Genomic DNA, 25,028 nt, shown 5'->3' on the forward strand with positions numbered 1-25,028 from the left:
TGCATGTATAGACTGCAGTGTGGGGCTTTGCAATTTCCTTATTTTCAGTTAATCATTCCCCACCTCCCACTCTGGAGGAACCTGCTCTACCTTCCTTTGCTGTCTCATCCCACATAGGGCCCAACGCTGCAAGCAGGTGGCTCGTCCTCAGTCACTGGGCTTCCCGTCGTCATTCCTTTGTGGTCAGATCCTTCGCTGATGTAAACTGGCCTAGGGCCATTAATTTGAATGGAGATTTTCACTCCTTGAACACTTGGCCCTTTGATTCCCAGGAAACTACTGATCTTTAATAGCACCACGACTGATGCTGCTTGTTTTCAGGCTCAGGACCATCTACAAGTGAATGCTTGCGTATTAATTACAACAAAGAGCAAATCTACTTGACATTTGATTTTGTTTTTCTTGTTGCCTTGCAAGCTTGAAAATGAGCTGCTTTTGCCAAAAAAAAAAAAAAAAAAAAAAATCGAAATGCATTTCACACCTTTTTTTTTTTTTTAAACTTGAAATAGGCCCCTTGAAAAAACTGACATATTAAACACCAGCAAGAAGATGATTATTTGGACATATGGCTCCTCTTCCTGAACTTTGCAGAGAGGTTAGATAACGCTCTTTCACATCTTAAAAGACTAGACTGCTGCTACATTACTAACATATTCTTATGTAATAATCCGGCACTGATGATACTTTATCCAGTCCCAGTAATGTAAGACTCATTTATGGTTCGGTCAGTTATGAAGGATTTGTTTTTTCAAAGATTATCTTCTAATTTGTTCTTTTTCATTACTCTGTCCTGAAGTACAATATAGAATGCAGTAGAATCGTACACAAAAATGCCTTGTGGCTCTCTTCTTTCAGCAGGGTTTCGCATCGTATGGATTGTTTCTGTCAGACGTGGCCTGATTATACAAAAGTAGAAACAAATTTTAAACCTCCACTTTTAAATGAAGACAAACTCGTCCATTTACTTTTCAGATAAGGCTGTTTCATAAACTGAAAAATTTGTTAGAATGAAAATAAAGTTGTCAAACCATCTGAGATAATGAAATTTCACAGAAAGATTGTCATTACTTTTGTCACAACGGGCATGAGCTGTCATGTAAGGTCCGCAGGTACTGACAGAATGCATAGTCTTATAGGTGAGATGGCCAGGAAGCAGCAGTGCCCCGTGGTGAAAACTTTTGAAATTTGGGAGTGTGAGAATGGAACTTCATGAAACTTTTTCATAAAGAAACGGAGTTTTCAGAAGACCCACCTCAGTAGAGCTAATGGCTCAAGGGCCACGACTCCTCTAGTGATGAGGGAGGGTGGGAGCCTGTTTCCTTCCAGGTCTCCCTCATCACACCCTTACTCATCAGGCTCTAGGGTCAGCCTCTTTCTCTGGCTTTGAACTGGATTTTCTGTCCTGGATCCAAGAAACTTCCCTAATAATATTTTCATTAAAAATTATATTTACTACAAGTTGTTTCATGTTCAGTGACAGAACTCTGCAATGGAAAATTGTGGATTCACGGAATCCTGGAATAATAAAAATCAGAAGGGAACTACTGTAAGTCATCTCATCCTTGCTCAAAGCAGAGCTAGTGAGGATCAGGTTGGTTTTTTTAACCAGCTTGTTTGTGTGTGCATGTATGTCCTTCTGTGCACCCATTTTGTAAGTACTTACATCCTACTGCACATCTTTTCAATAGCTGTGTTTGTGAAACTTGAAATTTATAGAATAATTTTAGGTTCTCTCATTGATAAGCAGGAATGCTTGATCAGAAGCCGTCCTGCCTGGGAGTGGATGTACAGCTGTACAGCCACTGTACCAGACTCCTGCCGTGCCTGGTCCTTTCCTTTATTTGCAAGACTACTTTGTTTAGTGACAGTGAGTTGTAGGGGCTTAAACATGTCCCCTGAGCCATAAAATAATGTAACCAAGGACTGTCATTGACTATGCTTAGACTGAACCCTGTTTCTGCACAGAGGGGGGACCCCAGTTCTGCTACCCTGCGTTTATCGCTGCTCTCTGTTGTACACAAGATGTTCAACTAGATGGAGTAGTGGTCTAATCTGATGTGGCAGCTCCCACATTTTTATCTTTTGAGTGCTTTACTTACATGAATTAATTCTGGAAACACTCTTGTGACGTTAGTCGTTGTTATGATTCCCATTTTAGAGACCCTGTGTCTAATTCTTAATTATACTAATTCTTCCTTATGCTGGTGAGGTTCCGGATCTGTGAAAGGGTCTCCCAACTGAGGGAGATAGATTGCAGAAATGTCAATGGCAAAATGAGAGTTCATTGCCCTGTAGCAATTCTCTGTTTCTCTAAGGTTGGAGAGAAATATTGGAAGACGAGTATAAAAGAGGCACTGTTGATTGGTACAAGAGGCTACACAGGAGTTGCATAGCTCAGGCCTGTAAGAGGTGTTGTGTTGGCCAAAATGAAATTATTGAGATTGTTGTCACTTCCTTCAGTGTGGCCACAACCACATTAAAAGAAAGTGAGAGCTGTCTCTGCTGTCCCTTCTTTTCCTTTAATCGGAATACATTATCAGAGAATTGACACCCTACCCCTCCCCAAAAGCCCAATGAACCCAGAATGAAGGCAGTGAACTTGAGGGAGGGAGGAAGAGACTGAGACTTGCCCCAGAATGAATAGCAAGCCATTTTAAAAGTAGTCATTATGTGTTGAAACCAGAAGGATCTTCTGTCTTTCTGTATGATAAAACTACCAGTGAAATGTATTGCAAGATAATTAGGAGCAAACAGGCAGGAAAAATGAGTGATGCGCTACTCTTCATTTCCTGAGCCCGTCTTGTTCCAGCCACCTCGCAAGCTGCAGCTGTGTCTGTGGAGAGAGTGGAGATGGAGCTCAGCCCTATCAGCGTCTTCTTTCCTCACGGCTTTGCCCAGCCCGAGGACATGATGGACAATCATATCTGCTGCAGAAGAGGCAGAACTCTACACCCTCCTCTGGCTCTTTGGCTTCCCACTCTATTTATATCCAAGTCAAAGAGAGAAAGCGGTATGTGCAGAGTAGGGACCCTTGCAGCTGTCCCTGAGGCAAAAAAGAGAAGCCCGAAGCCCTCAGTAGGGTGATTTTGGTGGGGATCTCACATTTTTGGCGTGCTGAGGCTGTAAAACTCCCCAGACTGCTAGCAACACTGTTGTTCTTACAAGAGTTTTGTCTTGAATGAGGTATATTTAAAATAATTACCATTTTTACTCAGCACTGAGGCTATGGAAAAGCCTGCAGAAACAAGACATCTTTAGCTAACAAAGTCTGGAGGCAGAGGCACAATACCTGTCGCCTCCAAATGCCGGAAAAAAGAATTGTGAATGTGTGACAGGAGCGAAGTTAGCAAGAGGGACACGTAGCATGTTTCATGTCAGCATTTAGAACAGAAGTGGGACAGACGTCCGCTTTAAAGTTCTTCAAATCAAAGTTATAATTGTCTTCCCATGAAAGCACGAGAAAAAATTAAGCCTCCTGACATCCTGAGATGCTTAGGCTTCTTTCAAAAATCGTAGAATATAATATAACAGAACAGAGTAGAATTGGCTGGATATAACACACGATGCTGTTTAAGCAGTTTTAATTTTGTAGCAGAGATGCAATCTGGAACAACAGTATGGGTCGTATGGAGAGTAGAGGGTGAGGTAGAGAGTTAATGTTTCCAATCTTTAAAAGTCTTCCGAGGCCTTCACAACAAGCAGCCATGTAAACATGCAGAAAACATGTCACCTGTGGAAGTCACCTCCTCATTTATCTCCTTTTTAACCAGTGATGAGATTGCCTTCATTCATTGTGAAAATGCACTTCTGAAATGTTACTTCTCAACCCAGTGCAGCTGAAGAGGAAGAAAGGCAGGTGTCTTGTTCTTCTTGTGTCTTCTCAACCAGATGCTTTTTTTATGGAGTTCCCCTAGGTTGCACTGTTGCTTTTCCAGTGAAAGCATGGGGGTTGCACTGATGCCCGTGAGGGCATGGGTCACTTTTCAGCATCTTATTGCTGGCAATAATGTACAAAAAAAGAAATGTCTCTCATAGCCTAATTTGCAACATTTTCATTCTTCAGAAAAGAGAAGCTCTTCCACAAAATAGGCCATTATATTTGGATTGTCTAAGAGAGAAAAAATATGGAGCCCCTGTGATATTTCCATTTACATTTCCCTGTTGTCAGCAAGTCTTTGAAGGAAATTGCCTTGGGAACTGCACGGTATCAGTAAAAGGTGCTTTAGGAACCAGCCCTGGACATTTGATGTAGTTTGGGGAGTGGCGGGGCTAGTTCTGGTAATCAGTACAATAGGAAATAAGCTTGTTTGTTTTGCCCCAGATAATCAAATTGCACATAGGACAGAAATGAACTGGGTTAGATGCAAGGCATGGTACCTTTCTCACCTTAGCATACAAAGATGTCTACCAAGCATAGTGATGCAGGTGAGGAATTATTGCATATCCAAAAGATAAGCAAAGGGTAGGTTTCTGTAATAGGTGGACTTTCCAGTCTTTTCCTCTGATTTCTGATGTGCTGAATGATAAGCATATATTCATTCACCCTCTCCAACATGCTGTGCTGGTTTACATCTCTGAACAAAAAGCACAGACTCACAGCTGTTTATGAAGACAAGCCAATAAATCTAGAGGAATATATTTATACAACTTATCCTGAGATTACATAGTTAAATGCCATTTTTTCAGGTTGACAGAGCTCCTTCATTGCAAAGGAACTAAATTCCTCTCTGTGTCACCCAGATCTGTTGATTTTCTGTTAATGTCAGCTCATGGTCAGCCATACTGAGTGTTACAAGTTGTGCTGCAGAATACTTTATATACATTAAAAGAGCGAGTACTCTGCCATTTCCAGGTCTTTCCCAGTCTGCTGTTGGTTTATGTCCTGCTTTTGGCTGGTTGTTATGCGGTACGTGTGGAAGTCAGAAAGCAAGGAAAAGTTCTGGTGTCTCTTCCTAAGTCCTGCCCTTTGCCACTGGCAAATCCAGGTACAGCTCTCAGAAAGATCTGTTCCAGTTCTGTAGCCACACTTTCTTCCTGCAGAGTAACTATCATACACGTGCACTTGAAAGCTTGCTGCAGCACTGATCACCTTCACCACAGCAAACAGCAGGCTTGATTCAACTGATTAGACGGAGCTTTCGAGTCTTACTTCTTTGGCTAAACCCCCCTGATACAGGCGATGATTTATATGAAGGAAGAGCAAGCAGGAGGGTGCAATGCAAAGAGAGAGATCATCATCATCATGTATCTAAATTAAAATCCGTGATAAAATCTCAGGAGGGGAAGATGATGTGCATTTTTTGGAGCTGCTCTTGGCCTTTTGCATTTAGACTCCAGGTCTGCTCTAGGTTGGTATTTGGGTAGAAATCAGGAGGTCTTTGACTTGCATAGCTTCTAGCAGAAGGGGACCTCCTGAGAGCAGGACTTAACAGTAGTGATTTCTACGTTAATCACTATAGGAGATTTGGGGATCACCGTATCAGGAACACATGCTAATAAAGTATGTGCCACAGTAAAAACTCACCTGGGTGAAATGCTGCTCCTTCTGATATCAATGGAAATTTCCTTTTGACCAGGGGTTGCTATGGCAGCAAGCACTGGAAATGAGAACAAGGACATTTTGATATGTCTACACTGTGGATTGCAAATTATGATACCCGAGTTAGTTTTAAACAGTCTTGCAAGAAGTAGTCTAGTTAAGGCAGCCTGGAACACCCTGGAACACCACGTGGCCTAATTTACCATGCTAAGCAGCTTGCTTTCCTCTGCGCTCCAGGTCCATCCGTGCCTGGGGTAGAGCAGAGGCGAAGATGCATTGGAGGGGTTGCTCATTTTAGGGCAATGGGATGAGGAACAGACTGTGACAAGGAGTAGTGCAGGGAGGGGGAAATAGCATGCAAGAGAGCAAGCTAGAAAACAGGAGGAGCAGCAGTCCCTGGAGTCAACTGAATGGAGGGGATGGAAGCGAATCCAACAGCCACAGAAGAGATGCGGGTTTGGGAGTCCAGGGACCAAAGGGTCTCTTCCCATGCCAGTGCACTTTGCTCTGCTCCTCAAAACTTGCCCTAGGGCTCCTGAAGTGTCAGCATTTCCATTGTCAGGAAGACACTGTGAAACCCCTGAACAAAGTATCCTCACAGTCTTGTGGTGGTTGATCACCTCGTAAGCACCGTTTTACTCGTGCTGCTGATGACGCTGCCGGCTGAAGTGGTGAAGTTCTGTATTACAGCTCCACAGGTGCTAACCTGCCTCAGCATCAGCAGCAACGTGGAACGGCATTCCATTTTTAAATTGGCTTTAAAAGAAAACCCTGAGAAATTATATTGAAAATGTGTTACTGTAATGTTAATGTTCCTAAGTCAAGCGCTAAAAAGTCAGGAAATGCCACAGTTAATGTTGTCTGTGCAACCTTACTGAGGGCCCCTGGTACCATTACTGTAGCCTGTAATTACATGACTGCACAATGTTTCTTCCCCTGAACCCCTGCATCAAGTGGTCAGGTCCTCTGCCTGTTTTGTTAGAAACACAGCCCTGAGCTGTTCTGCACCCTGCTGGATTATTAGTTTGGTGCTGACCCGGGGAAGAGAAAACTACTTGTCTGTGTCACTGTGCTCTACAAAATCTCCTCATCTGGAAAGAACTTGAGGCCTTTGATGGCACTGTTATTTCTCTGCAATATCCTTTTCCATTCTTTGGTAGCGTCTTACCTCCCATAATCCCATAATATTTCAAATGGGAGCAATTTGTATTTTGGGGGAGGCTGAGGAGACGCCTCATAAATAGCATTTAACAGACCTCGTTAAGTCCAGTGTCCCATTTACTTCTGCGGTGCATCCCTCTCCCATTGACCCTGGTTAGTTCTTCCTGTAATCTGTGCTGAGTCAACGGGCCCCAGCGGGCTGGTGGGCAGATGGGACACAGCCACCCAGCACGTGCCGTTTCAAAAGGTGGAAAAGGGCAGGAACCCAACTTTTCCCGTAGCAGAGGGGAATAGAAGGTGCAATTAATATTGATACTTCCCGTCAACCTCTCTATTAACAGCGGAACACCTAAAAACTGGTGTTAGCTTTGCCTGGAGATGCATGTAGAAAAGATGTTTAAATTGATATAAAGAAGTTGCTAGAGCTTCTGTCTGTCTTTTGTTTCTTCTTTCCTTAAGCAGTTGTACCCAAAGTGCTGAGGGGGGGGGGGGGGTTCCCAGCGCTCCCCCTCGAAGGCCAGCGGCCAGCCGCACTGTGAATCCCTTCTCCACTTCCCTCCCGTGCTTTTGAGCGACGCTTGCAGGTTAGCTGTGCCCATTTAAAAGTTTATATCCAGCAGATGTTCATGGAGCTGATCAGGAATTACGGATTTACTGCTGTAGCTGCAGCCCTATACGAAATACAGAGAATATATTTAAAACACAGAGAACATACCTGCCTCGCACAATAAATTCACGCACACACACCCCCCCCCTTGCTGCTGGTCACTCAGGAGGGGACATCCGAGCCCGTGTGCTCTGAAACCCAAAGCAGGTCCCCAGCATCTGACAAGGGAAAGTTCTGGCAGAGCAGGGAGGTGATGCCAGGAGCTGAACACGCCGGCAGCTCCTTCTGGCAGCAGCGTGTTACCTGCTGCCTTCCCTTCCGTGGAGGGCTGCTGCCAGCCCCACACCTTTTTCGAAGCTGACTTCGCAGAAGTGTCATAAATCTCTGCCTTGCCCGCCACACAGCGCTGCCGCTGTGCTGCTTATTGCCAGGATATTCATCCATTTGAACTGCACTTCGTTTTGCAGCCCCAAGTAAAAGGAATAGATTGCTATGCCACCTATTTGGGGGTATAACTTCTCCCCCTCCCCAGTGCCGGGGACTTCTCTATCCCAATACCCAGCGTTGCCTTTTTACAGCATCTCCATCTGTATCCGGCAGGTACTTGATTTGTCTGTGTCTGTGCAGACACGCATGGCAAGGATGTGCTCCCGGAGCTTGTGTAGTTCCAGAATCTTAACATTCCAGTGATCCATCCAGAAAATTCAACCGAAGGGTAGCATGCTCTCGCTTTAACCGAACCGAGGTGGGAGGCAAACCTGCGCTGCCTTCCCCACCCTGCCAGACAGGTAGTCTTTGAAGGCTGTGGGAAGGCGCGGGTGTTTATTACGGTGAGAGCTGCGGTGGTGTGTAAAAAAAGAGAGGGAAAGGATCTCCCAGCTTTTTGGAGAGGGCCTCTGTATAATGCCATTTGAATCCGTACTTTTTGTTTGGTGGTAAGTTTTAATAGTTATCCTTTGAGGATTTTCCCGGCGAGCTTATCTGAATACACCAACAGTCTTTTTTGTAATATTCGCATTTCCCCTTTGGTTCAGCCGAGCCCACTGACAGATCATTCAAATTCAATTGTTTTATGTCTAAGCCGAACAGCTAATTAAAGTAGGGATGATTAACCTGACTGGCAGTGTCGCTCTCTCTCCCTCGCTCTCTCGCTCCCTCCCTCCCTCCCTCCTGTTCCAATCAGTCTTTTTCTCACACTCTCCCTCTCTCTCTCTCTCTCTGTCTTTTGCTCTACTGTGTGTGTGTGTGTGTGTGTGTGTGTGTGTGTGTGTTTTTTTTTTCCTCTCTCCTAAACGTGGTCTGCTTGCTGATGGCAGAATGGCACTCGGAGATTTGTGCATTGTGTCTGGTTTCCTACGGGCAGGCTGACCCAGTGCCTCTAGGGACTTATCAATAGACCACTCAGAAGAGACAGAGACAGGAGAAAGGAGGAGGGGTGGGGGGGTGGGGGGGGAGAGAGAAAGAGAGAGGGAGAAAGAGAGAGAGAGAGAGAGAGAGAGAATCAATATCAAGAATAGAAGGAGCTCCGAAGCCATTTTTTTTTTTTTTTAAAGAAGTATCAGGACTTGGGAAGAGGGTGACAAAGAAGGTTTTTCAAAGAGGCAGTGGAGGAGGTTCTAATAAATTTGGAAGGAAACAGTTCCCTGTCTTGGGAAAAAAGGAGAACTCCTGGCTGATTAGCATTCACACCAGGTATGAGATGTTCCCTACCCCTTATCACTGTCGCAACCGAGATGGAAAAAAGCTTTTTTTTTTCTTTCCCCCCCTTTTTTTTTTTCCCCCCTCCTCCCCCCCCCCCCCCCCCCCCCCCTTCAGCTCTGTAAGGAGACGGAGCGTTTATTTTGGTACGTTGGTTGGTGGTGGCAGGGGGAGCGCGAGCCGTGGGCATTTGTGTGCTGGGAGCAGGGAGAATGGAAGCAGGGCAGCGGGGAGGGGGCGGGTGGGAGAGGAGCCGGGAGTGTGTTACTGTGTCTCCTCTTTGTGCACCCCTGGGGGGGTTACCCAAGTTCATTTCCAGCAGGTGGATTTAGGCAGGGAGTTACTTAACGCTTGACCGCCAGTTTTGAAAAAAAGGAAAAAAGAAAAAAAAAAAAAAAAAAAAGAAAAAAAAAAAGGACCTGCTTCCTATGTCTATTAAAGGAAGCTCCAATTTTTTCCCTCTCTCTCTCCTCTCTCTCTCTTTCCTCTCTTCCTAACCAGACAGCGGGAGGGTTTCTGGCTCCTCGCCAGCCCAAAAGCCTCTAAGTGTTTTGCACTTGTTTCAGGGAGCCCGGGGATTTTTTTCAGCATTTTCACTAGAGAACAAAGAGTTCTTTACAAAGGAAGGGGGAGAGCGAGCTTAACGCCTGAGATATGTTTTTCTATTTTTATTAGGGATTTTTTTCTCTCCCCCCCCCCCCCCCCCGAAAGAAAGAGGGAGAAGCAAAGCACAGAATGTGTGGCAGCCACAAAATAGATTGAAAGGAAATGCAGTTCCCTTACCTCCAAATTATAATTTGGAATTATTAAGAACAAGAATGGAAGGGGGACGAGACCAAGTGAGTTTGATATGTCGTTCTTTTCTCCCTTTTTAAAAACTCTCTCTTTAAAACCAATCGCTGTTTTGCCAACTTACCTAGCCTTTTTTTTTTTTTTTTTTTTTTTTGGCATAAAAGTTATACTGCAAACAGTTTCTGTTTACTTAAAAAAAAAATCAAACAACAAATTCTTACCGGGGGAGGGAGGAGGGGAGAGGGAAATGGGGTGGTTTCGGTAGAAAAGAAATAAATGAGTGGGAACAGAAATCTTTCACTTTCTGTCACTTAGAAAAAAAGTTGGTAATGGCTTGTTGAAGCTACGATCCTAAAATACAGATGGGGCACTAACGTCTGTGTCCACGGACCCAGCTTTTCCCTGACCATCTGTCTAAAAGTCACCTCTCATTGGCAGCTCAAATGATTAGTCGGAGCTCAGGGATTTTTTTGTTTGTTTGTTTGTTTGCTTGTTCCTCCTGTTTGGTGGGACCCTCTCTCAAATGGCTCCATTTCACCTCCTGAGTCTAGTTCTTTAATCGAGCTCCAAATCGAGGATTTCAGGACAGACCTCCTTCACTGTAGATTTTTTGTTCTTCTGCATGTATTTCTTATACATACACTCTTTGTCTATTTGTATGTGGAAAAGGTACACGTAATGTAGAAGGGAATAATGCATCACATTTAAGGAGATGTTTAGATTGGAATTTTATTGCGTATAGTATATAACATACAGGATTATCTTCTCGACAGTGTCTCCTGTACAATGGTTAGGATGTTTGAGAATATGTACTGTTGCAAATTCAGTAGCTTAAGGAAGTGCTTTCTTTAGCCAAATTCTGCCTTCCTTCCTTTATTGATTTGTGTTTTCCTGGCTTTGACAAATTACCAATCTAAAAACTGCATTATATAGCAGTGGTGCAGAAAACAAGAGAGGAAGCTGTATATTATAACTACCACCACCACCACCACCCCCCAAAAAAAAAGAAAAAATCATAAATGCACAATATACAGGGCTGGATCAAATTATTACAGAGTTACGAGGATTGTTTCTGCAGGCAGGGCATTCTTACTACAATACCTTGATTTTTATATTCATGCTGCAGGCTTCCCTCAGAAGAGGTCATCTGTTACAGCTACGTAGGTATTGCATCTGTATCTGTGGCACTGTTTTTAAACCAACATCTATGCATTGTGTAAGTGTATATGGAGAATTAGTCCGTTTACATCTCCTCATAGGATGAAGGGAGGGAAACCCATCCCTGGGCTCTGCCTGTGCCGCTTTAGGAATGTCGCTACCCTACAGTGGCAGAAAGTCCTGCAGGATACAGCCCGTCCCTTGGAAAAGTGAAGGGAAACTGGCCACCACAAGTGAAACCACCAGTTCAAACGCAGTTTTGTGTTCGGACCAGTACCTAGACTGGGGGCTTCCTACCCCTTCAGGTCTGTTAGCCAGGGCTCTTCCCTCTCCAAAGCTGTGGTGGGCACAGCTTCCCCAGCAGAAGGGGGGGGTGTGTGTGTGTCATCGTGGCCTCAAGTCCCCTGTTCTCAGCCCAGGTACCTTCGCTGCAGATAGCCCAGGAGCTTTGCATTTCCACGGGTAACAGCAAGAGCGGTGTTGAGTCGAAAGTACTTTGCGGGCTCCCCAGTTTAATGTGAATGCTTGATGGAGAGGGATGAACCACCAGAAAGAGCTGGTCTTTTCTGTTGGCAGGCAGACCGAATAGAGGAACTTTTGGCAAATTACAAATGGCTTTTCTTTTATTTAAAATCCTTGCTTTCCTCATTCTTCCTCAGAGTTTTTCCAAGTCCTGATGTTTTTCGTGGACTGAATGTTTTCTGTGACTTCTGTCTTGCACTCTCACTCTCCAAAAAGGGTAAAAAGAAAAATAATAAATCACAGGAAAAGTAAACAAAAGAGCACAGTAATGGGACTTGGCCTTTGAAGTTTTCCATAGGATAAGCAGTCTCCTCTTTTTTTTCTGCCTGAATCTTTTTTCTTCTGCTACCCCCCCCCCTTTTTTTTTCAGACTAAAATGTTTTTGTGAGCGTTTTGTACCTGCAACCGTGGAGATGGTGACAGAGGAGGGAGGACATAACAGAGCTGAAACATAGATTTAGCCCCCCTCAATCACAACTAGAAGGCATCTTCCAATGGCTGTCCCTGCTTCCAGAAGTAGGGAGAAAGATGATAGCTGTCTTTCGGGGACTCCACGGACTTGACCTGAGAGTAGCACATTCACAGTCCAGGAGAAAAGAGAGAGAGAGAGCAAAAAAAAAATTAAAAATGGGGAAAGAAAAGCTCTTTGAGCAGTAACACACTGGCTCTTTCTTCCTGCAGGCAATCCGCTCCAGCTCCTGGCGACGTGTCCTGCACTATCAGATATCATATGACTCTTTATTTGGACTCCCGTTAGCAGTATGGGCCTGTTAGGAGGCTGTTTGTTTTCTTTTCCTTTCATTTCCTTCTCCCCTATTTTATGTGTGCCCGTGCAAGCGTATCCCTTTTATAATCTTTTTGTGCTGAAGCTTTATAGAAAAGAAGAAAAAAAAAAAAAGAGAGAGAAAAAAAAAAACTTAATCATTTCCCAGGGCTGTTTTTAATCCTCTGCTAAAATTGAAGTTCATTGTCGAGTTGTAAAAATAAATAACACCTTTTGGTTTTATTTCTCTCTTTCACCTCTTCCTTCGCCCTTTCTGGCACTTCTCGGTGTGTTCAAATGCACTTGTGTATGTCCCTCTGTCTCTGCTGCCTGAGTGGGTGAAGTTGGGATACACCTGTGTCAGCCTAAGGAGGAGCAGGGAGCTGCCTACTGCTGCTCCCACCGCTCCGCGCCGTTCCTTTCACTTTCATAAACTTTTCTCTGTTTATTTATTTATTTCGTTTGGGCACCTTCTTGGCACAGAGTGTGAAAAGCTGTCAGGTAGCGATCCGTGTACTGGGCTTTTCTGCATTTCGGCGAGCAAACGGGTGAAGTAAAGGCTGTAAGAAAACGAAATGTTGTGCTGGAAGAGCAGGGGATGAAGCGCGAGGTAGAAATCAGACGTGCTTTGTGTACGCCACCCATAAAAGTTTCCTGTACCAGAACGCTGGTGCCTAATAATAGGATGGAGGGAGCCAGATAGCAGCTAGCAGTCGGAGGGGCATAGCCAAATAGCCTTATGGCAGCAACATTTCTAATACCGAGTCACATTTTAGTTAAGGGATACGACTTTCTTCCCTGTTCATGCTGTCTTTAGCAACACAATATTTAGATGAACACCACAGCAAAACTTTTTGCCTGAAAATGCAAAGTCACGTCAACAGAAGCAATGAATTGCTAGCAAATGTATTAAATCGTTGCAAGAAAAAGGGTCTGTCTTTCCAAAAGAGAGGTAATGTTTTGTTTTGATACTTTTCCAACGCAGTGTTTTCATTTCTGTTTTTGAACTGAGGATTTATTTTGACAATTGTTAAGAATTGACTTTTAAAGGAAAAGGGGAGGGAAATCCTTAAAAACGTTCCAAAATGAGAGGGGTTTGAAGGAGGGAGATTTAGGGGGTTTTGGAGGAATTTAAAGTGTTTGGGGTTTTGTTTGTTTGCTTCGGTTTTGTGCAACCTGAATTGTAATATACTTTGGCAAGCAAACCAGAAAATGAGCTTTTTACACAACTTTGCTGCCTTTGTAATTACTGCTGTATTTTTGTGGGACTCAGTGTTTTTTTCATCTGAATTTGATAAGATCATCAAAGCCTGTTTGCACTGTAGAGGCACAAAGGAGTTACTGACACTTTCCACCAGAGGTAGATGCTTTGGCTGGTCGGTCATTCCCCCAAGTTGCACCGTTCAGCAGCTGGCTGCGTGCGGGCCGATCGCCACGCTCCAGGGGAAGCCACGGCACTATTTTGTATACGCGATTTATGTACGTTTTGTGCTGATCTTCCTATTAACGTAGCTGAAGATCTGTAAGTCTTAGCATTTCCTCTCTGGCGTATACTTAGTCCAGGGTACAAAAGCAGTCCGGTGAGGCAAACACAGACCAGCGGGGTTTTTGTTACGAATCCAGAAACAACTGTGTTTGAGCCATACTGTAGGTGTGTTAAAGCACATCGAGGTCGCCCTGCTAGGTGCTGGTGGTTCTTATTTCTCACCTGACTGAGACACCTTCCCACTGAAGGCTGTGCAGGTTTTCCTGAAAAAGGGTTAATGAAAAACAGAGCTAGAACATCAGGATTTGGGGGGATCCCTTTGAATCAGTGATGGAAACCAGATGCCCCAGAACGTGTCCTTGCACAGCACGGCATCCCTCTGGAGCACGCAGGGCACGCTCGCTGTGGTGGAGATGCTAGAGCCGAGTTGAGATAACTCCTGCAGTCTGAAACTTTATTTCTATATTCCTCTAGTTCCTCCAGAAAAATACCGATATTTCTTCTTCGCTCTTCACAGCAGACCGTTTCTTTTTGTTACTTTTTACCAAGTCGCCTCAATGAGGAGTAAGAGACACTTGGACCAGTGACGAAGTTTTGAGGCTTCTTCCCTTTTCTCTCTTCCTCTAGCAGCTTGGAACCGGCTTTGCTTTAACCTTTTGTGCTTAGGCACATTCGTGGTCCTGAGGAAGGAGTTACAGACTGTTGGAAGAAATTTGGTTTTGAAATAAGTGTTATGAGCGTTTTAAAATTGCGTGCTGTTTATGCACGGTACATGATGTTCCCTGTTACTCTACGCACGCTCCGGTGCTCTGAGCAGTCCTAGCTGTGGGTATTTATTTGCGAGCGCGTTCTAGTAGCCGCCCGTGAATTTATTTGACTTGACAATCAGTAAACAGCAAAACGGTCAGGCTGAAGTTTGAGAGCTATGTAAGTGCAAGGTAGAAGGCTTCTTTCAAGTTTTTGGCCATTTCAGTGATTGTTGCTCTGCATCTTTATGTAAAGAAAAAACCCTGTTCTCTTCAAACTTCTTCGACTTCATCTCTGCAATGTAGATTATTCTATGTCAAAGTTATTATAAGCTCAAATAATGATAAAATACATATTTAGCTACCTCATTAAATAAATATAGTGAAGAGCGGTGGAAAGCTGAAAGCCAGGCGCTGCAGCTAATGTCTGAAAGTGGCTCTGGGCTGGGCAGAGAGGGCCAGGCTCGTCGCTGCTGAAGTTTTGTTAGCATAACTTGGACTTGGTGGAATTGCACCAAAGTTGTGTTTTGACTTGGCTTAACTTCACTGCTTTCATCTGACTTTTTTTCTAAGCCAGCCCAATCCGGATCTATTCAGCACTCGGAAGGGTGATAGCCAAGGGACAAAACAGCTTGTCTAACACATGTCTCTTTAGTGCACCAGTGTGTGGCTTGTGGGGCCTCAGACTGGACCACCACTGTCAAGAGAAATGCATTTTCCTACAGCATAATAAGTTGTCCTGCTGCTTTCAGATGTCAGAGATCCCCAGTTCAGTACTTGGTGAAAAGGTCTGCTCTCAGAAGAGGTTTCCCTTCCATTTAACATTTCATTGGTGTGTGCAGCTCATGTAAATGTGATGTGGCCATTAGGAGGAACAAATTCTGGTTTATTTTTGCCAGGATGCATGTATTAATGTTATGGTGAGATGGTATTTCAACCTAAACACCGATTTCAGTGGCTTACCACTAAAAAATGAGCCGAGTTGCAATGTCAAGCAGTTGTTCCAAGCTCAGAGGTGAAACTTATATTATTTTGGAAAGTATGAGGAAAGTCATGGTTACTTTTTTCTTTTTATTTTTTTTTTTTTTTTTAAATGTGTGTTGGGCAGTCACACTAAGACAGGAGCATTTTCTGATTAACTAATTACTGAAACCCATTAATTTTTCCATTCTCATTCTATTTTTAATTTTTCATGTTTCTTCAATACAAAATGAAAATTATAAAAAGCTAATTTCCTTAAACTAATTAGACTTACAATTTTAATCTCGCAAAACCCAGGAAATTCCAAACGATTTTTTTTGTAACTCTGCCATGTTGCACATGCCTTTCTCCTCTTTGAAACCCTTATATTGGCCTTCAACAAATCCTGGGAAAACACTCAACACTTGCCTGAGCCAGCCTCGTCAGTCCAAACTCTCCTGAACTTCTGGCACTATTAGGCATCCAGATCCACATTTTGTGATTTGAGCTCATCACTTTTGAAAATAACAACATGGAATTTCCAGACATTTCTTTGTATGAACTGAAGATTTTTTGAAAATATAATTAATGAACCAGAGTAATTCTGTTTCCACCAAAACCAGCACAAGAAGGATCCACATCCTCTGGGTAAAATTTCTCATGGCACTTTCTAAAACTTGATTTTTGCTCAGATGGCCTTTTCAGTTTTTACCATCTGGAGAGCAGTGAAGTTGGTTACATAGAATATTCTGTAGGCAGTGCTCTGAATAGGACTCCTAAACCTCTTTGACCTGTTAATCTCAACTACATATCCCATAAAGCCTAAAGAGCTAGCGTGAGAAATAATTTTTGTTCCCTCCTCCCAGAAAAAAAGGGTTTAGTGATGATTTCTTTGGCTGGAGAATCAGGAAATACCAGTGAAAACTCTGTGTAGGAAGATGCCAGAGTCGTCTTCAGTGAGGTCAGCTGTTCTTTTTATATATTTTTATACATATACGAATATATGTTTTATTTGTGACTTCTGGGGGGTTTTTGGCTTGTTATATCCCCACAATCTTCAGAAGCTGCAGAAAATTACCAATGCCACCATAACCCTATACGGCTGGAGAGAGCAAGACAGAGCTGATCTGAGGCAGCCTTCCCCACGGACAAGCCAAGCCAGCAAGTTGGTTTTGAGCTTTAGCTTGGGCCATCGCCTGTGCATTGCTGAAGCACCAGGATGTACCCTGCAAGGAATCTTCTCTCTGTAAGCAATTTTTCTCTTCCGGTCCAATTCTGTAACTTGTTTTTTTTTCCATGAAATTCTCGACAAAGTTAGGGGGAAGTCTCTGGAAATCATAGGAAAAATGGACCCTCTCCGAGTAGAGTCTCTGCTACTCATACAGTTAAAAATTCACTCACTCTTAAAAAAAAAAAAAAAAAAAGTTGATCTAGTGGAAAGCAAAGGGGAACATTTATTTGCAGCCTGTTCATTTTGTATTATTCTCATGTCAGACAGCATAAGACTGTTCTGGTGCTTGCTTTGGAGGACCTTTGTGAAACTCTGTAGAGCTGCACAAAGCAAAGTCAGCGAGTGAGAAGCAATCTTGTTTCTGATCAAAACGAAGTAACGTGCCAACTAACGATGACAGAAACCTGGAGAGCTGTAGGTGCTCCTTTTTGTCGGAGATGTAAAATAGAGATTCAGACCCCTGTTAAAGGTTGCATAATGCCCTGGCTGAATTTCAGCGAAGGTAATTGTATTTGGCCTCCTTGAATTCCCTCTGAAGTGTCGGTTGCGTCGGGCAGTGCTCCCTGGCCAGACCCGCACCGTCAGGGTACGGAGCGTGGTGAAGCAGCTGCCGCCTCTCGCTCAGGGGTTGGCAGTAGTAACTCGGTGTGGAGTGGAGTAACCACTTTGCAATTTGATCAATGACTGAAGAATGGCACCAGCAAACACTGCTCTTCCATACCTTCGTTTCTCTCAGAATGCTTGTGATCGAAACTAACAGCTTGGGTCTCTTCCCCGCAGCGGTCTGGTGGTTTTTCTAAGAGCCATCTCTATTTTTCAGTTGAGGAAACTGAGGCGCAGAAAATTTTGAGTGACTTTCCTAAGTTCACACAGCAAGTCAGTGCAGTGCCAGGAGGATAACCTGGGAAACCTGGATCCCAGTCCCATGCTGTAAGCGGTAGGTGGGAAACACTGCCCCTCTGAATGTGAGTTATTGTTATTAAGATGTGGTTTATCTTTCATGTGAGTCGCCATCTGTTACATTGCCTACTTGCTGTTAGTTACGAAAGCTATTCACATTTTAAACTGTTTTGCATTCTCGCAGCTACTTAAGCCCACAGTAGACTTTTTGACAACAGTAACAGCACTTCTCATGTGAAAGGACTGGACAAATATTAACTCATGTTTTTTCAGTAAATTTTTGCAATGCCATAAACCCACAGTTTAGACTGAATTTAAACAGACCTTGAAAAGTCCACGTATGCAATGCTGGTTGGTTCCTTATCTGTCAGTTGTACCACAGTTAAGACACGACTGTATATTCTCATAGATATGATTAAGAAGATAAATTTCCAAATGTTAATTTAATGTAAATTGAGTCATTGATAACTTCATGTGTCTTGGGCCTAACAGCTTGGTGGCTGCTAAAGTCCTTCGAACATGTGGTAGGAAAAAATGTATTAATCTTGAGCTCTCAGTGATGCTTCTGGGGACCTCAGTGAGCCAAGGAGAACTAGGTCAGTTTTATTGGAGGCAGCCTGGAAAAGCCCAGAGCAGGAGCTGGGGCAGGGACTGGAGCTGTAAAATGAGAAAAGGCTCTTGAAAAATGAAAGTTGCTCTGTTTCTGCCTCTGTGCACAGATGGGTGGTAGGGGAATACGTTCGTTTAGATCCTCATGATCACCATTTTTAAGGCAGCCATGGAGCCCCAGCGTGGGAAGGGGTAACCCCTGCAAAGAGGGAGAAATATCCTTGTAGCTGAAATGGGAAGGACTTGTCCCAAACTCTGCAACATCTACTAGGGGTTGGAACAACAGGGGAGACTGCCAAGCAGAGTCAGAGACAGGTTAGGTGCTGGTGCCTTTTCATCTCTGAAGATGGTGACGCAGCAAGGACCCTGCTGGTAGCCCTGTCTAGTGTCCTTCGGGTGGTGAAGCCTGCTGGATTTCTTCAAGCTCTTACCTTCTGGTGAGCTAGAACATACCTTTCAGAAAGACAGGTAATCTTAAAGCCTTTAAGGAACGGAATGCCCACATCTTTCAGACAATTATTCTGAAGGTTTAAAAGTCCATTTCACTTCTTCAGAATCTGAATTTGACTAACTTCAGCTGTGCCTTTGTCTGATGTATTAAGGAGCCCTCTACTGTCAGAAATCTTCTCCCCGTGTTTGGTGTTAGTAAACTTTGCTGCTCTGGCTGATTGATAGTGAATTTTTGACACCCAGAGTGCAGTTTGAAGGTATGGGAAGGTGACTAGTGGAACTTGAAGTGAGATGTGAGGAATTAGTGGCGGCAGAAGAGACGGGTGAGTAGAGAAGAGAAGCGCTATGCAGAAGCAGTGGGCTTCTTTTTCTTCCCAAGTAGATGAAACAGAAACGAAAGAAATACGCGGGTGAAGGCAAACATCCAGTTATAAAGAAGGAAAGAGGTGGGAATATGAGAGAAAAGGTCTTGAGAATAGGCACAGAAAGTAGCCTGAAAAGAGAAGCATTGTAAAGCTGTTAGACAGAAAAGAGAAACAAATGTAGTCTGCAGTGGTCAATAAGGTCAGAACAAATGGGGAAATATCAGATTATGTTAAGAATGTAACAAAAAGTAGCAGTAATTCACCTTGGGTACTATGGACTAGGGTTCTCAAGCAGTGGGTAGTTTCCTATCTCAGAGGAGGCCAGCGGGCTTAGCTCATTACGGCTTTGAAAATGTACTGCTTAATCTGAAGGTTATAGAGGGGCTGGTACAGTTTTGAAAGGTCTGAACACATTCAGACTTTGTGAAAAAGACTGGGCAAATTTTCTGCCCAAGGCCCCTCTGTGCTCAGGATTAAAACTCCAATGTTCAGGGCATAACGAAAGGGAGGCCTAATTAGGCGAGAGAAAGCTCTTCTGACACACATAGCTTGCTTTTTTTTTTTCCCCCCCTACCAACAAAAGAACAAAGAAAAGGGTAAAACTTTCTTAGGGTAAGTGTACTATTAGTTTTTGCAAGTTGTTTCTCTTCCAGCCCTCTCTGGAGCGGTACCTCCCTTTGCTCCGGTGGCTGGGACATCGCGATTTGGACATGTTCCTCACCCGCTGCCCGCTCACCGTGCAGCCTGGGACCGGTCACTGAACTCCCCGGCTTCACGTTACTCCAAACAACTCTAAAAGCAGCCAGTGGTTTCCTATCTGGGGGGCAGCTGAGACGATGGGGTCAGCGTGGCCGGTGGAACACTATGGAATCGTTAGGCGCAGGCAGCAAGGTTGGCTTTGTCTTTGGGTTTCACACAGTTCAGTATGAAGAATCCTTGCATCTTCACCCCACGTGTTGCGTCATGTCTCTCCTGTCTTCCCGTACCTGTGGAATAACTCTTGATAGTGCTTGTCACTGGTGCTGCAAGGGCACGGAGTGTGAGTGTAATGAGTTCTTCATGCTTTGAAGGTATTAGTGTTCTTACCTCTTAAATCTTGATAAAATCCTTTGGCCAAAGTAAAATTCTGGTTGGTTTCTGTTAAGAAAGAAAAAATACTTTTCTGAAGACTTTGATTTTCTTTTCAAAACACAAGCCTAGTCCTAACCGATCTGGGAAAATATACATATATAAGATAAGATAGAAGACAATCTCTGAGTTGCCATTGTAGGCCAAGGACTCATGGTGCCAGTCCGGACCAGTCAGACTAGCTTTTAAGAAGATACGTGCTTTTAAGATGAGAAAACAGAAAAGAAAAAAAAAAAAAAAAAAAAGAAAATGCCAGCCCTTCAAACTGGCTTTGTATGGCAGACTTGTCTACGACATGAATGAAGTGTGTGGAAGTAAACTCCACGACACTCACTGCTTACTGGAAACACATTTCGGGTATTCTTGTTGATTGATGGATCACCGAGTGTTGTATTCCGACATCTTTCAAACAAGGCTATCCCCTTGCATTTGTGCAAGCAAAGAAAAAAAATATTTACTCGGAAGGAGAAAAAAGCAAAAACTGTTGGAAACATGAAAGTCATTTCTAAAGCCATTTCTCCCTGTCGCTGGTATGAGAAGAATTTTCATTCTCTTTAAGGCTATTTAAAATATACTTTGGGGCTAAAATAACAGAGAAGACAATCCAATCCATTCTCAGCCCTGAAACCACAATGGGTAACAGATCCTTGTTGCCACATCGCATCCAATGAGATAGCTTACTGGAAGAACTGGTCAAAAAACCTCATTATTGATTGCAAAAAAAAAAGAAAAGTAGAAGAAATGAAAATGTTCGCTCTCCTCTTCATCTCATTCTTTTTTTTCAAGGCAGAAATAAAGTGCAAAGCACTGGTTTTATTGTTTAATTAAAAATAACTCCCCGTTTTTCAGTGATTTTTATTTCTGTGAATTTTAATTCTCCCTTTTTACGTGAGATGAAATAACAGAAAACAGTGAAAGCAGTTAAAATTTCCATTTTTTTTTTTTCATTTTTAATTCAGTATATAAGATTATTCTCTCACTTTCTGCTGCCCTCCTGCCTCTCTCTTCCATATTCATGCAGACTCCTGGCTGGCTCTGAATGGCACTTAAATGTTTCACTCATTAGAATGAGCAAGTGGCGGCTTCGTAACTTTGTTGATTTAAGGTGAGATCATGGTAGGGACCACTCTGGATTCTGGAAATGACACAGTTTTTTGAAGATACTCCTTGCGAAGCAAGTAAGGAATATGATAGCATCACTTCTAATCAGGGTGAATATCATTGCAGTCAGCAGTAGGTGTCACAAGCTATATGGGTACATCAGGGATCTGACATGAGAACACTTGTGTTCATAATGTTTCTGTCACTTATTCAATGCACAATCTCTGAGTTCTCTATTTTGGCTTGTTTTCCACATTAGGACAACTTGCCACAGGTAATAAACCTAAATTTCTTTCATTTGTTTGAGAGATTACTTGAGGAGTTACCTATATGTATGGCTGTTCTTGCTGAAAGGCCAACGCTGCTGGCATGGTCTGAGATAACGTTTATCTCCATGTTGAAGATGTGCTTTTTTTTTTTTTTTTTTCAAAACACTGAATAATGGTGAAATTAGGACACTGTGTGATAATGGAAGTAAGACCCATCATTTTAGAATAGATATTGATGATGTGTTGCTGTCCACCTGTAGCACCTTTTGTATTGAGCCAAATGAAATGGCAGTAGTATTAAGGAGGAAAACTTCAGTGGGCGTTATTGACCAGACAGGTGCAGCTTCTTTGTCACCCACCTTTTTGCATTTGAGCTGTTTATTTTCACTCTCAGCCTGTCAGTCATCACATGAATTAGAATTGGAAGACACCCTAATATGGGATCTATAGGCACTGGTCCCCCAGTCTCTGTGACTGGGCTGTTTTGTTCTGTCTTCTGTAGTTTTGGCCTCTCCAGGTAGGGTTCTGCAGATTGGCATCACAGTTTAGTCTGTTTCCAAGAAATGCCAGACATAGGAGAGGCAAAAATGTGTCCCAGTAGGATCAGAGGAAACCTTGAGTGATTTGACCTGGTCAACAACTGTCAGGAAGCACTGCTACTTGAGGAAAAGTAAATGCTTCATTATTGCTGCTAGACAGATCAGCCTCCATAAAACACCTGGAAGTGGTCCACAGACCACAGACAGAACGTCACTGAGGTTGATTTTTTTTTTAAATGGGGAGAGAGAGCAGACCTCATATTTTTAGACATAAATTGATCATCAGCTGGGGTGAGGAAGTAATCTATCACATTTGAGTCTCCTGTAGAAACCAAGAGTGCTATAAGGTGATGTCCCTTTCATCAGATGTTGACCACCACAGGGGGAAGGACATCAGACTGCTTGAAGCATCACTTTGAAGAGACAAGCTCACAGGCGAGATATGTTACTTGTGGTGAGGCTGAAGGTGAATGAGGTAACCACAGAGTAAGCTGCTAAAGATGTGGATTGTGGGAAGCACTAGTGATAGGAGGCAGATGGTTGGATTGATTAGGGCAGTACCAGGGACTAGGTGTTTTCTTTCACCATCTGAGGATGAAGTTAAACCTGCTACTGGTAGTAATGAAGAATAGCTAATACAGATCAGGCTCTGCCAAAGTAGCAGCGTTGGCATCAGGAGCAGAAAGTTTTGCAGATTTCTGTGTGTGTGCACTTGCTACTGGTGTTCCTGGTGGGTGGCTGAATCATCCTGATGGCATTCAACAGGAACCAGCTGCTGAGAATATTAAAATGCAAGCATTTATTCCTCTAGAGAGACAGTAGCATCTGCAAAGTTTTCCTGTCTTGATAGTACAGATAATCCCAGGGAGTATTCTCTAGTAGTTTTTAACTCTCAATTCATTTATGCATTTTTTTTTAAAGCTGTACATGCTTTGTGTCTGCACAGAAAGGCAAGCTTAGTCTTAGACCTGAGGCCACAGCTGTCCTAGGCAGGTAGTTTGCAAGCTCAGGCTGAGGTACCTGCCGTGGGGAAAAGGAAGATGGGCTTTGCCTCCTTCTCCCCCCTCCCCCTGCCCCCTACCTCCCCCTCTTTTCTCCACCATCCTGTTCTCAGGAGATCTGCCTTGGAAGCTGGTACGCCACACAGCAGGAGTCCTCTGCCAAGCCACCATTCTGTAACTTCCATATCAGCGTGAGCTTTGTCTGAAATTTCATAGTGGCAGCGATTTTAAGAAATGGTAAAAACTGCAAGGAAGCGATTTAATGGTCTGATCGAATAGGATGTTGAATATACCCGTTATTGTTTGTATTTGGTATTCCCAAAGAGGAACGTGTCACTTCACAAACCGTAAGCAATGCTTCCCAGCCCTAAACTGGCTTTACAGCCTAGGGGACAACCCCAGAATGGAACTGGGTGCTGGCAGCAGCTTACATTAACCCCATCAGGAGCAGGGAGCACTCGGCTCCCACCAGAAGCTCCTCTTAGTCCAGTATGGCCCCGACACCAAACATCATAACCAACACAGCTGAGGGCAGGGAAAAAGTAGATAGTAGCAACAGCCGGGAAGAAAGATGGCATTTTCTGCTTTTAAGTCTTTTGCTCAGCTCTGCATCTCTCTTCTGCTTTCCTTAGAAAGTGTTCTCATGCTAATAGTGTGGGAATTCACATACTAAAGGTATTTACAGGAAGGGAAAGGCAGAGGTTCTGCCTGTGACATAGGATGTGAGAAAAGGTGCAGGATTGTTTTAAGGAGAAAGAAAAAGAGAGTTCTTTTGCAGTGCGGCTGCAATGCTGGCATGGAGAGGAGAAACAAGCTGCAGGCAGCCAGAGCTGTGTGGCAAAAGAAAGGGTGAGGACTGCAATTTTCTTTAAAAAGGAGCATATTTCTGTGTGCTCATCACAGCAGCATTTTATTAAGATATTTTAGCCTTATCTAAATAGCCTTGTGTAAAATGTCTGCTTAATACCTGCAAGGCTGTGGATGGTTCAGGTCTATTTTTCTAAGTTGCAATATTAGCACATGGCATCAAAAGAACAAACTGGCACAAGGCGGCAAGCTTCCATTCCTGCTTCCACCTTTTGTCATCTCCAGTCATCCTCAGAGCCTGGCAGGGGGTGTCAACATGTCAAGGTTTTGACAGGATCATACAGACACAAGAGGGACCGCAAACACTGCTCTACAAAGTTTATTGATAGTCCCTCGTGATGTGACAGGCCAAGGAAAGCTGTTGCAGGAGAGGTGACAGCAACGGCAGCACTTTATAGCCCTTCCTGATTTCAGCTTCTCCTTGGAAAGAGCTGCTGAAACCTCTTAGCGGTGTTAGACATATAGTTTAATCTCAGTGAGGCATCACAGCGATGATGCATACATCAAAGACTGTGTTGTGCTTTCCCCTTTTTGTGTGAGTTATGTTTGCTCATTTGTTTAAAAAAATAGCATAATGATTTCAATTTTAAGAGGCTTAAGCCCAAAGCCTTGGAAAGTCTTAACAAAGAATGATTTAATGAACTGGCTATTGTGTTTATTGTTGTGCTCAGCTACTTAAGTATGTCATGGGCTCTGCAATACAAACAATTAATGGTCAAGCTTCTGAGCTCAAGTGCTAAGGTCTTCTGCTTTCAGAAAGGAGAAGTAGCATTTGAGGTCTGTTCCCACTTAAGCAGTAGTGCAATAAAACTCCAGTGGATTTAGACTAAATGCTTTGGGGTTGGTTTTGTTGTTTGTTTGTTGGTACAACAAAATAAAGTAGATCTTAATCCTAAATAAGAGCAGCACTGGAAAATTTCAGGAAAATACTGAATAATACTCGGGCATTTTCACTCCAGAATTTTCTCTAAGGACACATCTCTCTCTTAAAACCATCACAGTGAAGAAAAGCTTCTTGAGCTTTGCCTCGATAATGTTGAGGGTGTGAGTGAGCTTTGCACCAGGAAGGTTCTGCCCACCAAACTTAGATACAGTTTGATCCTCATTGCATACCCCAAGAAGTCATGCTGTTAGAC

General features: G+C 43.4%; 1 protein-coding gene across 2 annotated transcripts in view; it reads left to right on the plus strand.

Moving 5' to 3' along the window:
• The window catches only part of ZBTB20 (zinc finger and BTB domain containing 20), a 168,686-nt gene that overhangs the window by 63,522 nt on the left and 80,136 nt on the right, over nucleotides 1-25,028 (plus strand). Inside the window, exon 1 of one of the 2 annotated variants that reach the window (XM_040596057.1) lies at nucleotides 8,775-8,999. The exons of the other annotated variant lie outside the window; for it this stretch is intronic. The gene's annotated coding sequence lies outside the window, so the exon portion shown is untranslated. Of the gene's footprint in view, nucleotides 1-8,774; nucleotides 9,000-25,028 lie in introns of those variants that run through there. 2 annotated transcript variants of the gene reach the window in all.

Source organism: Falco naumanni, chromosome 5, assembly GCF_017639655.2.
Source record: "Falco naumanni isolate bFalNau1 chromosome 5, bFalNau1.pat, whole genome shotgun sequence".
Lineage (NCBI taxonomy): Eukaryota > Metazoa > Chordata > Aves > Falconiformes > Falconidae > Falco > Falco naumanni.